This window comes from Saccopteryx leptura, chromosome 1, assembly GCF_036850995.1.
Source record: "Saccopteryx leptura isolate mSacLep1 chromosome 1, mSacLep1_pri_phased_curated, whole genome shotgun sequence".
In the NCBI taxonomy this organism is placed as follows: domain Eukaryota; kingdom Metazoa; phylum Chordata; class Mammalia; order Chiroptera; family Emballonuridae; genus Saccopteryx; species Saccopteryx leptura.
In genome coordinates, this window is record NC_089503.1 from 212250522 (window position 1) to 212262924 (window position 12403).

Below are 12403 nucleotides of genomic sequence, written 5' to 3' on the forward strand. Positions count from 1 at the left end.
CCATATAAATAAAAAGCACCAGAAAGCTGAATTCAGACTAGAGAAACTGAAATGCTTGTTCATTCATCAGTCTGAACAACTCAGGGAAAAAGGGAATAATTTGAAAATAATTTCTTGGTTTGATTACTTTTTGAATGGTTCATGCCAGTCAATCCTTATTTCTGTTTTTCATTGAATGCGTCATCTTTGGTTAACTCACCAAGCAAGATTTGCATTTGGTTTCAGAGATGTCTGATCCATGGTGTTATCAGGTGTTTTAGATGACGAACTCCTTGAATTGTTTTCATAGCACCTTCTCCCAAGGACGGTTATGCAAATGACAACGTAGGTGGGTGTCGCTATTTCCTGGCTGAAGATGGCAGAGGGGAGCTGGTGCTAATTCCACACCCTTGACTTAGCCAAACACAGTATTTAGAGTATTCTTTTGTTAACCTATACCAAAGACACAGCCATGTTTTTGTGGAGCAGTCCTTGTTATATGGGTGATTTTATACCCTCTTTATTTGGTTAAGACTTAGAAGGCATGACATGTTTTAGAAATTATCATAATAATTATTAAGATAATTTGAAATGAGTTATTTCCATTATGCACTTGTGTGTACAGTACCTTCCTAAGACTAATTTATCATCCTTTGGCATCCAATTACACTGTATAAAGGGAAGAGAAGCTTCTAATCCATTAAGCAAACACGCTCAGTGAGTAGTTTTTTTTTTTTATGGGATCTTTTTCTGACTGTGATTACAAAATCACAGTGCAAGGCAGTTCAAGTCTACTCAGAAAAAAAAAAAAAACCCCAAAAAATCTTTCCAAGGAGAATCAGAGAAGAATGCTCAGACTGTTTGGTTAAATTACTTTAAAAAGTGTTTAGCTTAACGTATTTCTATGTATGTACTTTTAATCATCACCACCATTATTTGTATTATTGATGACCTATAAATGAGAGAGTGAACCAGAATTAATATGGCTGGGCCAGTTCGAATTCAGACAACTGCATATTGGCACACCTTCCCCAAATACAGAACACAAATATTGAATATTTCGTGAGTTTCTGCTTTTACTGGAAACAAAATGTTTGAGATCACAGGCATGGGTCAAGCAGCACGGTGAGGGCACAGGCTAAGGAAGAGAGCAATTATAAATTTCTACAAATGATCTCTGCAGCCACCTGGTACTGTGTGGTATATTGTCAGAGCATGTTAATATGCAGATCACAACACGTCCCACTGGTTTGTGTGAAATCCAGTTTCTAGAACAGTTGGCAGTCCTTGATGAATCTCCACTTCCACATTTGCTTTGGATCCTCTTCAGGGACCACATACGTGTTTGTTTGTCTTGAACAGGTTTTGTAACCTTTTCACAGAGTGGGCTGGCTGTTTAGATGCTGGCTGGGATTTCTTGGCGTGTGATTATGGCACATTTCAGTCTGTCTTGGTAAGACCCATTTCACCAGGGTTCACCTGCACAGGGCTATGCTAATTCTACTATCAGTCAATGCAGAGCCAGTCAACCAAGAACCACAAATTGCTTGTTTGTAACCTCAGCTACATAGTTTTGCCTCTTGGTTAAATGAACAGCAAACAGAGAAACACTGTAATTGTCTGCCAAAATGATGCCCCCACTATCCAAATTGATCCCTGGGAATATTCCATTATTATAAATGTGTCACCAACTATTCCTTTAATAGTTATATAAAATAAAGTTTGCGGCAGTGGCTTGCTTTGCTAAATCTAAAGCTACACATGATTTTATCTACATTATCTTAGAGTTATATTTTATACAGTTTGTAGAAGATTTTTTTGACAGATTACTCACTTATCTATGTTTCTTTTAGATCTTTCTCAAGGTTACTGTAATAAAAGCCCTTGCTTGTCAGTGAGTTAGTTTATAAAGACAACTACTGAGTCTGCTGAAGAATTTTTTGCATTTTTAAAGGATTGCAAAATAAAAATCGCTGCTGATCTTTACTATGGCACTTTGACTTTATACAGTGCATTATATAGTTAATTTCAAGGTTCTCAGCAACAAAAATATTTCAAGTGATATATATCATATTTGGAGTTGTGTAGCTCAGACTCTTGATTGTAGGCATAACAATGTTACAGGTTCTACTGACTACCTCAGCAAATTCAAAGGATCATAATGGAAGCATAATGGGATAGCATAACTGTTACAGAATCAACAATTAGCTAATTTGTACCTTACCATTCTGGCTTGCACTGGATTTTTTTCCATGTAGAAATTCTTTAGCTGGAAGGGACCCTCAGAATCATCTGTTTTAAAACATCAGCTTTATCCAGAAGATACCTAGATCTAGATGGATTCAGGAAATGATCTAAGGTCACCCAGCTTGGCAGGCATAGAGTCACAACCAAAACTACTCTTGCTCTTGTTAGTAGTATTCATGGGAATGTTAGGTCAGCCAATCCCAGATCTCATTTCTGATTTTGACAGGTGACCTAGAATTATATTGTTTCTTCATCCATAAAATGAGGGTAAATGACCTACTGTGGGGGGCACCATATGAGATGATACATAGTAAGCACCCAGAACATTGCCTGGAATGCTCAGCAAGCCTGACTTTCCTTCTCTCCGAGGCCCTTTGCAGGGTAACAGTGAGGAGCACATGTTCCCCTTAGCTCTTTGTTTGCTTCCCACCGGGTAATGCTGGTAAGATAATACTTCCAGCTCTATGTATAGGTTTCCTGAAGCACCAGGATGAAAAGAATTTGGTCTTTACCAAACTTTGTAAATCACTCTTCTCACCATTTGTGTTGACTTGGATTCACCTTTTCCAAACTCTAAAATACAACCTTACAGTGATTTTTCAAGAGCTTGTAAAGCTTAGTTTTAGATTTGGCAAAATAAAGTTTAAATGATCTGAGGTGACAGCACACTGCTCACAGTCTAGTTTAAAAGCCCTAACCAGTGTTCTCTATTCTGCAGCTGACAGTTCAGAGATCATCAAGGTGCGATAAGCTAAAAGGTTTTCTAAGTGCCCTGGTGCTCGTTTTCATTGTTAAGTAAATAGAGAGTTTTCATATCAGTTAAAAGTAATTTTCTTTTTTCTTCTAAAGAGTGAGCAGGATGGGCATGGGGTCTAGCAAGCCCCTGCTAGATCTAGATGCCTTAGTATTCACTGAAAGGGAAGCTTCATTAAGCAATGGCTGAACTTTGAGGAGCATGCTATGTGCCAGGTACTCTACCTGAGAAAGCCCAGTTTTACAATGATTGAATTTATACCTCAGGTCCTATAACAAGTGAGAGTCTAAGATAAGGCTTGAAAGAATTAACATTAGACTCACAAATCAATGCCCATTTCCCTTTCCCAGTTAAGGTTCCAAACCAACCCTTTTTGTGACTCTCTTTGCTAAGTATAAGATCATAATCCACTCTGAAAAACTCTAGAATCAGAACTAAGAAACCACTGTATAGTAGAATTGAAATGGCAATGTTGATTTCTTTTTCTTACCCTTGCTTATTTATGAGTTTGTACACTGTAAATTTGTTGTTCTTATTCTTAAAAAAAAAAAAAAAGTACGTGTTCAAACAAATTAATTTGATCTGCTGTTGCTCAAATGTTAGCATAACAAAGCAGTTGGACCATGGCTTAGACAGATAGGGCTGAGAAAATTCTAGCCATTTATGGATTGAGCTGTAAATATTTATGTCCCAGAGAAGAAAGTGTGACAATATGAATACATTTTTATAAACATAAAAGTAAAATAAAATTATGGTTTTGAGTCTAACAATTAAATTTTTAATCCAATTAGTTTATTCTTGTGCATGTTGTAAGAGGACTTAAGTGTTAGACTCAAAACTCTAAAAATTGTAGAAGAAAACATAGACAGTAAAATCTTGAACATTACTCCTAGCAATATTTTTTCTGATCTATCACCACAGGCAAGGGAAACAACATCAAAAAGAAACAAATGGTACTCCATCAAACTGAAAGGTTTTGCACAGCAAAAGAAACAATCAAAAAAAATGAAAACACAGCCAACTGAATGGAAGAACATATTCACAAGTGATACAGCTGGTAAGAGGTTAATATTCAAAATTTATAAAGAATTTATAGGCCCTGGACAGGTGACTCAGCGGTGGAGTGTTGGCCTGGCATGTGGATGTGTACTAGGTTTGATTCCTAGTCAGAGCACACAGGAGAAGTGACCATCTGTTTCTCCACCCCTCCTCTCTTGCTTTACTCTTTCTTTCTTCCCTCCTGCAGCCATGGTTCAATTGGAACGAGTTGGCCCCAGGTATTGAGGATGGCTCCATGGCCTCCACTAAGAAAAGCTCAGTTGCTGAGCAATGTAGCAGTGGCCCCAGATGGGCAGAGCATTGTCCCCTAGTGGACTTGCAGGGTGGATCTCAGTCGGGGCACATGTGAGTCTGTCTCTCTGCCTCGTCTCTTCTCACTGAATAAAACAAATAGAATTTATAAAACTCAACACTGGAAAACTAAACAATCCAATTAAAAAATGGGCAAAGGACCTGAATAGACACTTCAAAGACAATATACAGATAGCCAATGGACATATGAAAAGATGCTCAATGTTACTAATCATCAGAGGAATGAAAATTACAACCACAATGGGATATTACCTCATGCCTGTCAGAATGGCTATCATCAATAAACAAGTAAGTATTGGCAAAGATGTGGACAAAAGGGAACCTTGTGCGTTGTTGGTGGGAATGCAGACTGATGCAGCCACTGGGAAAAGTAGTATGGAGTTACCTCAAAAAAATTTAAAGTTGGACTGTTTTATGACCCAGCAATTCCACTTCTGGGAATATATCCAAAGAAACTCGAAACACTAATTTGAAATAATATATGCACCCCTGTGTTCACTGCAGCATTATTTAAAATAGCCAAGATCTAGAAGCAGCCCTAATGCCCATCAGTAGATGAGTAGATAAAAGAGCTGTGGTAGTTTTATGCAATGGAATACTACTTGGCCATAAAAGGGAAGAAAAATCTTACCTTTTACAATAGCACAGATGGACCTGGAGATTATTACGCTAAATAAAGTAAACCAGTCAGAGAAGACAAGTACCATATGATTTCACTCATATATGGAATCTAATGAACAAAATAAACTAACAAAATAGAAACAGACTGGTAGATACAAAGAATAGACTGACTGACAGCTGTCAGAGGGCAGAGATTTGGGGGGTTGGGTGAAAAAAGTGAAGGGATTCAGAAAAAACAAAACAAAACAAAAAAACTCAGACAACAGTATAGTGATTCCCAGGGGGAAGGTTAGGGGGAGGTAAAATAGGGGAAACGGGGATAAATGGTGATGGAAGGAGACTTGACTTGGGGTGGGGAACACACAGTACAGTTTACAAATGATGTATTATGGAACTGTGCACCTGAACCTTCCATAATTTTATTAACCAATGCCGCCCCAATAAATCCAATAAAAATTTAAAAAATAAAATAAAAGTATGGTCCAGGTCTATATTTGTTAGGACTGTGGTAACAAAACATCACAAACTCTGTGGGTGGCTTAGAACAACAGACATGTTTTATTTCACAGTCCTGGAGGCAAGAAGTTGGAAGTCAAGGTGTCGACAGGGTTCGTTACTTCTAGGACAGGGAGAGAAAATCTGCTTCCTGCCTCTTCCTCAGTCTGGGAGTTTTCTGATGATCTTTGACTTTCCTAGGTTTGTGGCCACTCCAGCCCCTGCCTCCACCTCCACAGGCCATTCTCGCTGTCCCCCACATGGTCTGCCCTCTGCACGCATGCATGCCTCTTCATGGCATTCTGGTTAGGACTGATCACATCTCCAGTGACCCTGTTCCCAAACTCTGCCATATTCTAAGGTACTGGGGGTAGGACTTCAACAAATCTTTTTTTTTAAGGTCACACAGTTCAACCCGTACCAAGGTCTAAAAAGCAAAAGTGAAGTGGTGTGGCAAAATTAGCTGATGCATTTAGGTCAGATTAAGAAGAAAACACTGACAATTTAGAACAAAAGGAAAAATGCCTGCTTGTCAGCGTAATTGGGGCTGCAAGAGCCTGGATGATCTACTTGGGCAATGCAGGGCAAGAAGGAAGAAGGAGAGCAAAAGGAGAGAAAGGAGACAAAAAAGAGGAGAAAAGACAAAAAAAAAATACTAGGGAAAGGGACGCATAAGGGGGCCAAGAGACAGGTTGCATCAACCGGCCTTCTCATTTGTAGACTGGCTCGGACGCTCGCTGTTCTAACTGAGCTGGAGAGCAGAGCTCAAATCCATTGAACTATCTTCCCACTTATCACTAGTTTATGAGTTTAATAATTACTCACATCTTATGTCTACTCACTGAAGAGAAATGTGTCTTTAGAGTCCTTTTAAAATCAGATTGCTTCTGCGCATTTAAACCTACTGGAGCTTTTAATTTGGACCATTTGTTTCCCAATAAAGAGAATTAGTTCTTTGTTCTTATGTAGAACCCATGGAAGAAGCCGCTATGTGCCCATTCCCGATGTGAATTAGTTCAGTAGGACATTAAGGACATGTGAGAGAGCTGGGTGCTGGAATGCTATTGTCTTTACTGCCTCAAAAATTAGAGATGAAAATGTCCTGTTCATTCATCCAGTACATCTTTCTGCTAAAGCCAAGTTAATTTTAGCACTTTTCTTTCCAGGATTTTGTAGACTTTATGTTTTAAAGCATCAAGATAATATAATTCCTGGAAAACCTGATCCATCAATATACTTTATGGCCATGCGGTTAAAGGACAGGTATATTATGACTTATCAAGGACCACCATATGTGAACAAGAACAATAAAGATTAATCATTTTTGGACTCTCTTAAGATTACTATACAGCATTTGGTATTGCATTTTGTTTACCAAGGTATTTTTCAAAACTGGTCTCGGTCAGTTCTTAAAGCATCCCTGTAAGATAGGCAAACCGTCGTTCTCACATCCCTTTCACAGATAAAGAAATTGAGAGGTACAAGTGGTGGAGCCAAGGCTAAAACTCATGTGACGTGCCTTCTCCTCTATCTCTTTTCCCATTCACCTCATCAACTCAATGGAGTGTGTAGTATTCCCAGGTTTATTCTTGAATGCTCAATAGATGCTTTGAATATAAATGGCATAAAAATTATATGAGAAGGTAATAAAACAAAGTCATGGAGTGAGAAAAAAAGGATTGGTCTGTGGTGATGAAGAGAGAAGCTCTTGGAAGGAACTCTAACATGGAAAGGCCCTCTAAGCACATTATTGTGTAGGGCTGAGACTTGGTCCGGTAAGACTTCCCTGAAGATTAGAAACTGAGATCTGTTTCCAACCAAAGGCGTCTTCCTTTCTAATCACCTTCTTCCCATTTTATTGCTGTGTATTTGTCACATTACAGTATTTCCATGGTGATGAACACTAACCAAGTCAGTCTGTAGGAAGAAGACCAGGAACAAAGGAAATCCTGGTTACACAACAATAATTACCAGTTTTGAGGCAGTTTAGAGGAAAATGAAAGGATACCATAAAACAAAAGGAAATTATGATTATTCAACTTATCAAAGGTCTTAGGTAGAATAAACAGGTCAATTCTCAAACTCAGTAAATTAAACAATTAATTCTCAGCACACTAAATGTCATGTTTTAATTCATTTGTGTAATTCAAGAGATCATAAATTCAGTGTTATTTTTAAGTGGCTAAGAAGTAGAAAATATTTTCAAGATGTCACAAACTATACAAGAAAAAATATAAATCATTAACAGCAACAATCACAAAACACCCCTAACCAAAGTCTCTGTTCTTTCTTAGAGGTTCACATTCAGCCACTACTTCCTCTAATGGGGCCAGCACAATTCAGGCAGCGGTTCATTTGTTCACAATGCAGGTAATTGCCTATGTTTGGCTCTTTCAGAAAACTGATGTAGTTGTTTTGCTACCCTTGTTCCAGTATACTCTTATACCCTTGTATAGATAAGCACATAAAAAAATCAAATGCTATTTATTTACACATCAGGTGATGCATACCACTTCTTATTTTCTCTTTGGAGAATGGAGTGATGCTCTGGATCAAGCCAGCCTGTTATGAAAGTAGAAGGGTTGATCAACAACATGTACCACTGAATTTCCAAAGCAATGAAAAACCTCCAAGTTCATTAATGCATCTAGTCATTTATTTATTCATTCAGTGGATAAACCTTTACTCAGTACCTGTCACATGTCAGGGTCTGGGATGACAGTTGAGATCTCATATAATATAAAAGCCAACAAGCAGAGATCATAATGAAAGTCCTATGTTTTGTCTTCCAAAGTTCAATGCAATTGTGCCCACATTCTACAAGTGCAAGCTCATTTACACACCAACACACTGACCTTCTTAATCATACCGGAGACATGAACTAGATAGACCGTGAGCTCATTTACGGAGCAGTCAGTGCTTCACAATGACATTTACTTAATACATTTTAGCTTAGAATTTAAGATTCCATAGGTAATAAAACAATAAATGAAAGGACCAATGTTGGGTTGCTAGCCATTCTTGTTGTCAAGGAAAGGTGTTCAGAACTTCTCAAAAACAACAACAACAAAACAAACTACAGTATACTATCACTTTCATTTCTTTAACAAAAGGATATGGAAACACACTCCTTTCCCCAAAGGAAGGACTAGTTCTCAGAATACTGAGCCATGGAAGTTGCCATTTAAACTGAATGAACAGCTCACTGCATTGGTTTTTTTCCTTCTTCGTTGCCACGATGAACTTGCCTCATCTCACTGTGTACACACTCCTCAGGCACTGGCACCGGTCTCTAAACCACATTTTGGAAACAGTAGCAGGAAATGCTGGAGCTGCAGCTCTGTGAGCAGCCAAGAGGCTGGTATCTAAATGCAGTCTCAGGCACTAATGAATGTCAGATCTTGGTCAAGATGCTTTCCTGTTGCTCATCTGTTAAATGGGAATTCTAGTGGAATTTGCAAGGATTCAGTTCTATAACCTGTGTAAACATTTTGCAGTGCCTTACAAGGGACAACAAGCTGCCAGCTCTTGTGGCAGCATACCTAAAGAAGCTCTAGATGATCCAGACACCCATGCTTGGGATTCTGTGCCCTTCCTCTCAAAGGCTGTGAAGAGTCAGAGAGTTTATTCTTCCAGGCCAACGAATTAATCTGTTGCTTTTTCATGGGTCCTGGCAGAAAACACCGACAGATTCTTGGTTCAGACACAAATGACAGTTAATTACTCATGGCAAGAGCAGAGTTATCAACATCTGTGCCTGATCCTGAGCCCCAGTTTCCAAAATAGTGATGCTTGGAAGGCCAAGAGACTCTTGAAAAACACACGGGCTACATTCACAAAAGGAACCCTGGACTTAGAGAGCCAGACTCTTATATAACGGGCAGTAAACTTACCTGACATTTGCCCCTGGGGGAAATATATTGATTACATTAGGAAGTAAGCAAACTTGCCCTTGCTAAAGAGGATGATGTCATCGCTACCTTTCAAGGCTGTGTCAGATATAAACATCTTTAAAATGATAGTCCATAGAATAGGCAGTCAGGAGCAAGTACACTAGAGGTCCATGGAGAGTAGTCTCCTAATATTTCCTACCTTAAAGAAGAAAATTTGTCTTTTAAAACTTTATTTTTTAGATCAGTTTTAGATGTATAAGATTGAGAGGAAGGCAGAGATTTCTCATATGTCCCCTGTTCTCCCACATGGATAGCCTCCCCTATTACCAACATCTCCCACCAGAGTGGTGTATTCATTTCAATGAGTGAACCTATACTGATACATTATAATCACCCCAAATCCTCAGTTTACATTAGGATTCATTCTTGATGTACATTCTGTGGGTTTGACCAAATATATAATGGTATGTGCTCATCATTATGGTATTGCGCCAAGCAATACTTCCTACTGTTTAGAAATTTTACTCAATTGGTTGTCCCTCTTCTCCATAAATTTGAATTCTTCTTAGATATTTCCCATAAACAGTGAGAAATTCTTGAATATCTGCATTCCCAAAAAAGAAATGTGACTATCCAGTTTTTTCAACACTATTTGTTAAAGAGTCTATCCTTTCCCCCATTGAGAATTCTTGGCTCTCTTGTCAAATATTGCTTGATCACACATGTGTAGATATATTTCTGGACTTTCAGTTATATTCCATTGGTCTATGTATCTGTTTTTATGCCAGTTCCATACTGTTTTGATTACTACAGCTGTATAATATAATTTGAAATTGCGAAGTATAATTCCTCTAGGTCTGTTCTTCTTTCTCAGATTTCCTTTAGATATTTGGGGTCTTTTGTGAATCCACATAAATTTTAGGAGTGTTTTTCTCATTTCTAATATGTCATTTGGAATTTTTGTAAGGACTACATTATTTTATTTTTGTAAGGACTACATTATTTATAGATGGATTTGGGTAGTTTGAATATTTTAACTATTCTTTCAATTCATAAACACAATATGTCTGTCCATTTATTTTGTCTTCTTTAATTTCTCTCATCAATGTCTTACAGTTTTCAGTGTACATATTTCTCAGGTCCTTGGTTAAATTTATTCCTAAATATTTTATTGTTTTTGATGCTATTATAAATGAGATTTTTAAAAATTTATTTTTCAGATAGTTTATTGCTAGTTTAAAGAAATAAAACTTATTTCTGTATGCTGACTTTGTATCTTGCAACTTTACTAAATTTATTGATTAGTTCTAATACTTTTAGTAGAGTCTAGAATTTTTTATATATTTTTTTATATATAATCTACAAAGACAATTTTACTTCTCTCTATATATATATACACATGATATTTTTCAGCTATAAAAAAGAAAATCTGCCATTTATGAGAATGTGGATGAAATTTTAGGGCATTCTGCTCAGTGAAATAAGTCAGGGAAAGACAATACTGTATCACCTCAGTTACACACAAAATCTGGAAAACCCTAATTCAGAGAAACAGAGTGGATCGCTGGTTGCCAGATACTCGAGGGTGAAGGAAATGGGGAGATTTTGGTCAGATGATATAAACTTTCAGTTCTAAGATGAATGAATTCGGGGAATCTAAGGTACAGCATGATGAGTATGATTAATACTGTATTGTATACTTGAAAGTTGGTAAGAGAGTGGATCTTAAATATTCTCATCATACACACAAAAACAACTAACAAGACAAGACAAAACAAAACAAAACAACTTAGTAACTCTGTGAAATGATGGATGTGTTAACTGACCTAATTCTGGTAATCATTGCATAATGCATATATTTGCACATAAAATCATCACCTCTGTACCTTAAACTAACTTTACTTATAAATAAAACTGAGGGGAAAAAGAAAACTAATAAACTTCTGCTTACTTCTCATCTTCTCCTAGTCACTATTGTACTCTCTTCTTCACAACCCAATTTTTCAAGACATTTTATCCTTGGTTCCCTATTTAACCACAATCCATTTATTTTTTTATATTAAATAGACAATAAATACCAAAGAAGCAGACAGATCAGACATGTACAGTTTAATGAGTACCTGTGTAACCTCTACGCAGGTCTAGAGCCAGAATGATATCAATATCCTTATGACCCAGGAATTTTTGTCCTAGATATGGAACCTACGGTACATAAACTAAGACATATGTACAAGCATGTTTATAGCAATATTATTCAATCTTGTAAAAGTGAAATAACCATTTGCAGATCAGATATAATCTTCCTTTTATTATATAACCTTATAATTCTCTGCAGCAAAACTTCTTTCATAGCCCTGTTCTCGCTTACATGATAATAATGTAATTATTCTCTAAATCTTACCAATATAGTTTAATCTTTCATGTTTTTTGAATTTTATGAACATAGAGTTATAATTTGTATTATTTTGTGTCTGCTTCTTTCACTCAACATATTGTATGAGATTTATCTATATTCTTGGGTATACCTTAAATTTACTGTGGTAGTTTATTCCTTTTCATTCTGTATAGTATTTTATTATATGTGTCTTCTACAATTTATTTTCCTATTCTTTTGTAGATGATTGTTTCCACTTCCATAATATTAAGCAATGTCACTATAAACATTTTTATAAATGTGTCTTATTATAGGTACTCTAGGTTATATGCTAGCAGCAGAATTGATGTGTCACAGGCTCTATGCATCTTTGATGACAATAGATCATTGCCAACTGTTTTCCAAATCTTCACTCCTACCAGAAGAGCATTAGGATTTCTGTTTTACCGCATTTTATTTTATTAAAAAGCAAACACTTAGTAATGTATGTCAGGCAGTATTCTCAGCACACTGATTTAAGCTTTATCATATAATAAAGGCGAGGTAATATTGCTCTTCTCACTCCCAGATAATGAAATTGAGGCACCGAGAAGTGAAGTGACTGACCTCGATTTCCACATTTGAATGTGGCAGGATGTTCAATTCAAGAGACTAGATAGATTCTCAGTC